This window comes from Pollicipes pollicipes, unplaced genomic scaffold (assembly GCF_011947565.3).
Source record: "Pollicipes pollicipes isolate AB1234 unplaced genomic scaffold, Ppol_2.1 Scaffold_4002;HRSCAF=4701_pilon_pilon_pilon, whole genome shotgun sequence".
In the NCBI taxonomy this organism is placed as follows: Eukaryota; Metazoa; Arthropoda; class Thecostraca; order Pollicipedomorpha; family Pollicipedidae; genus Pollicipes; species Pollicipes pollicipes.
The window spans coordinates 11089836-11095299 of NW_023596420.1; positions in this window are offsets into that span (position 1 = coordinate 11089836).

Below are 5464 nucleotides of genomic sequence, written 5' to 3' on the forward strand. Positions count from 1 at the left end.
GCGCAGTGTTAGCCACCAGGACATTGTCCGGCGTCGCTGTGCAGAAGAACGCACACAGACGTCCTCTAAATGACCTTGCTTCATCGTCGCACATCCTGCCAGCAGCTGCAGAAACACAGCAGTGTATTTTTACGGAGCTCAAAACGGTCGCGTATATTTCACTCACTATGAAGCATGACCCCGCCAGAAACTCCCGTCTTCAGGGGGCTGGCGACTGACCCATTTGCCGGTCATTGTAAGCGCATCAGGCCAGCTGAGATAAGCACACCGTCCAGGGCTTACAAGTTATGACGCTGGCCTGCGCACGGCAATTCATAAATCGCTGTCTCCTTGGGCTTGTTTTGACCGTCATGATCTTGACATGGATGTGCTGATTGAACACACGCCTCATGAGCCGCTTGAACTACTTAATGGAAGGATCGAGGCTAATTAACGTTGCTAAGGGGAACACGAGGAGCAGGCTGCACTCTCAGTTGTCTTGAGGAAAGGTTGACTGAGTCCACACGTTTTGTTAATGGAGAAGTAAGTTAAATTGGAATTCTGATGAAAAGCTACGTTACGTGAGCCACTTTTTTACTTTTTACATGTGAACCTATAATGATTCCGAATCAACCGGAGGTGTAAACATTAGGTAATGCTGAAAGCATGTCTTAATCTATAAGGGAATTAGCATTCTTACTGTGACTCGAAGTGCCTTGCAGTGCACCAATGATGCAGTACACTGCCTGGTAACGATAAGGGCTGGAGTCAATGACCGCCCGCGCCGAGGGGGAGGGGGGGGGGGGGGGGAGATTGACGCGCTGCAGCAGCCTTCCGGGGAGGTGGCGCCAGCAGCTAGATCTGCAGAACATCGCTCGTCCCTGTACGAGCTCTCAATGCGTGTTTTTTCAGCGGTGTGCTTATGATAAACTTGGAGAAGTGAAGTCCACAGCCCTGCCCTCTGACCGCAGTGAGGTTCGCAGCCCTGCCCTCTGACCGTAGTTAAGTTCGCAGCCCTGCCCTCTGACCACGGTGAAGTTCGCAGCCCTGCCCTCTGACCGTAGTTAAGTTCGCAGCCCTGCCCTCTGACCGTAGTGAAGTTCGCAGCCCTACCCTCTGACCGTAGTGGGGTTCGCAGCCCTGCCCTCTAACCGTATGGCTTGCAGCAGTGTGCCTGCATGCAAACGCAGATTTCAGCACTTAGCTGTTTTACGGCTGCGCATTTACCCCCGGTCCTGCGGGATCTTGTCTGGGCAATACCCTCATTGTATTATGATCATTTTAACCTCTTTAGCTGTCTCATTTTTTGTGAAGAATGTGACATGCCATGGGACTCCTACATATTTTCCTAATAAGGATGGTGCGGTGGTGCCAGTGCACCAAACGGGCGATGGTGCTACGTCACGTATGATAGGAAAACACCGGTCCCGCAGCATCATTATGCTTATGGGTTACGCAGGAAAAAAACTTCGTGTATCCCGATGTGGTTGATGTCACTTGGATGGCGAGGGACATCTTACAAGCGACAATCTATGTTCGGCGCTCAGGCACAGGGCATGCTTAGCGAGGACTTCGATCACGACACCTCTCGAACACATGATTTATGAGACTTCAGTAATGAAAAACGACCCCACAAAACTATGACCGACGGGTGCAGCGGACTACAACTAAAATCGACTCACCTCTAGATGCGTCTTTCGGTCTGTCGCACATCGACGGCCGGGTTGACAGAGTTGCTAGCTGGGCGTAGTAATACCGAAGCAGCGTCCGCTTGATCATTCCAATACGCCAGTCATAGAAGTGCTAGAATTCATCTTAATATCGATGGTTGTTTTGGCATGTTTTATATCTGTGTTGTTACTGGGAATGATGAGTTACAACGGTGGATATGAGCAGATCGTAACTCAGAGCCTGAGTGAAAATTAGAGAACAAGCACTGATAATTAAGGTCCTCATTTTAAGATATGTGCTTGCTCTCGTGTGCTACGGCAATTTTTGCTTGACCACCGACGTGAGCGTTATAACCTTTTCACTAGTCACCCTAGAGTCAATGTGAACAGCTCACAGGCAAATTGACAATCGGGAACACGATACTTATCATGTTAACTTTTACTATAAAACGAACGCGGCGCACGCTGCCTCTTTCATCGAGAGCCAACGACTACGTTGGCCATATTAACGTCCAGGAGCTATGGCGCAACCGGGGTTCGAACTCAGGCTCCCACTAGGGAATGCTATGCGCCAACCAGCGGGTCATTACGCGTTCTCTCGTGGTAACTAACCCGAGCGTTATCCGCTCCTTTATGCATTTGCAGAGTCATTACAATCATTTGGTTCCAGCTTTGGTTTTACTTCCAGAATATCTAACAGCTTAAACTGAATCGCTTTTGCTCTACTTCCCCCACCCAAACTACACTACCGTTGGAATTCAGAAACACCACTGTGCTCCTTAAGTCACAAATTTTATATGAAAATTTGTCTTTGGCAACGCCTCCACTTGCAAATACGCGCCTGTCAGCAGACATCACTAGAAGCAGTTATGTGCGCTGACAAGTTCGCTCAAACAGCAGCCTGTACACCTGCCATTGGACCTATATTCACATATCGTACGCACTGGCACCTATATTCACATATCGTACGCGCGGGTGTCATTGTAGGAGAGTCAAGGACTTCGCTGAAATAGTGGCGAGTTCGAAGAGACATTACGCACGGAAAACGCTGACATAGAGGAGCATGAAATGTCTCAGGGGCTCCAATTCAACACGTTGTGCACCCATTCGCTAGGAATGCTGAATCGATATATTTTGTAGCATCCGGTCACTTTGGATATCTTTGTTTGCGGAGGATGCCAGTATAACTGCCGTCATCTGATCATGCTGCACACAGACAAGGGCGAGGCAGGCGGGCGGGTGCCACCCCTACCCCCACCTCCGCCACTCTAATAAGGGAGAAATAAAGTTTAACATAGTGAAATGTACGTGAAAAGAAACAAATAATGATTTAAAACAATCCAAACTCACAGCCATGAGATGCCTTACGCGACAGATAGCAGGCAACACGTGAATGTGCTTAAACCAAAAAGCAGGGGGGACACTTGGTCGCGAAGACTTCATCTACGTCATTGATAGGTGAATGTCACACCGCGAACACGTGCCACCAAAAACTCACATGTCCGCCGGGACGAGTGTACCGTAATGGAAAGAAGAAGAAGAAAAAAACTGTGGAGATCTGCCGTGAAAATGGGAATTAGAGCTGCGGCATGGGATTAGCAAGATTAGAAAAGATTCGAACAAATTCGAATCTTGCACACACCTGAATTCTAAAACTTTTGATTTTAGCATACAAATCAGGATTTGGATCTTAAAAACAGCGTTAAATCCTGAAAACACTTGCTGGAATGCGCAAATAAGTGCATTCAAATAAGCTATTGGCTAAAATGTTCTTCAAACAAACCAGATGAAGCACGTAATGCGCATTGCGTTGCACCGGACTGGGTCTGCGTTTTTCTTCACTGTTATGGTTCTTGTCGGAACCAACTGCTGCGGCTACCGATGTTACTCCGCCACCACCGTGCGTCGCTGGTTTGCTGAACGGCTTTAAAGGAATTGTGCCACATGGGAAGATATTGAGGCACATATCAGATATGATGAAGTAAGCTCACTATAACTATTGAAATATAGCTATTTTTGAAGTGGAAAAGACCGGCCTAGACAACACAATTTCTCTATATAATAAACATGCTCCTCAATGCGTCATTGGCTACGTCCTCATGCCTTGCACAACACTGACTGAGTGCTAAATGACGGCTATTGTATCTGGACGCCGTGCTCACGAACGCCAGATATGAACGACTCGACGAACCCATACAAAGATGGAACACTTCCTTTAAACGGGGTGCTCCTTCAAGTAACGCGTTCCTTGCTCAAATAGTCAGGGGTGGCTCCATAGATTATGAGCATCGGGAAAATGGGCAGATGGCCTTCGTTCCCCCAAGTGGCCTTCATTCGTCAGGGGACAGGTCCTCAGTCTCAGCTGTCTTGCTCGAACGATGCGATTTGTCGAGCGTATTGAATATAACTTCGACTATTCGGCCAATTAGTTTTGAGAACATTGACCACCACTGCATAAAGCTAGAAGTTGAGAGCGGTCGCGCGGAAAACGATGACATCGTTGGGAAAACAGGCCTTGCATGACGCCAAACCTTCGAGATTCCCATGCAAGGATTGGAAAAAATTAAATCTAGTCGAGCATAGTCCAATCTCCAACGCGACACGATAAATCCATATACTGTATGATTCAAATTTCAAACAACATAAAAAATACCGAAAATACGGGAAATGCCCAGCTATTATGTAAATGCGAATCTGGACTGGAAGATCGACGTGGCTTCCACACACAGTAGAGGCAGAGCTCTCTTACCAAGGATGAAGTCACGCTGGAAGATCGACGTGGCTTCCACACACAGTAGAGGCAGAGCTCTCTTACCAAGGATGAAGTCACGCGGCGGGCCGCTGCCCGGCCGGCTGTCGCCAGCCGGAAGTGTCGCGCCTGTGGATTCTCTCTCGGGCCAGTCAGCGCGTGCGTGCCGTTCCCTGAGTCATATACACACGGCGCGCGCTGAGCGGCTCAGCCGGAGGATGCTCCGATCGCGTGGTGGGCTGGTCCGGCCGGAGCACGTGAGGTCTTTCGGGTAGAGACAGGCACGCCTGACTAAGCAGTCCTGTCGACTAGGCATGACTAGGTCTCATGAGATAGCTTTCAAGGCGAAGTTACGTACTTTCACGCATAAAATGTGCTTGCACTTTGGGAACTTGGAACGCGCATGATGGTTTATTGTTGCCCAAAGTTGACGACAGCTCATACAAAGCGGTAAGCAATGAGCGAATGGGCAGAGAAACAAGTGCCATTTTGAAGTAAGCAAACTTGTAAGAGGAAGCACTGGTGGCATCTCCATAGCCCGTGCAAAGCATACAGGTACAGGTGTGGCGATCTGGCTCGCGAAGGCCTTGATGTAAACCATCCGAAATAATGTCAAATTTCAGACGCAGCATTTTAGCCAGTCAGCAAAGCACGCTTAACCCGGTCTTAGACGGAATGCTTTTTGCTAAGCTTTGAGTCAAACATGCCGGATTTTGGAGTCCCACAGATTCATAGCTTTTAGTTTACTACCTGCTTTAGTCAGCACGTTTAAGCAATATAAAAAATTCAGTGAACTCAATCGCAGAAAAGAAAGCTACCCTGGAGTTCTGGCTTTTTAAAACAAGAATGATGATGAATAAGTCTTGGTAGGCATAGCAGGACTAAGTAGGCGCATAATCTGTGTGGCGGAAGCCGGATGGGCATATTATCAGGTGTGCCGTCAGACACCGACCCGGAAGAACGAATCTTACGAGTAATTGTAATTCATTTCAGCGTCATTTCACGAATGACACAGCAGCGCTATTTCGACACTATACGTGGAATAACATATCCGCGTAAATACTAA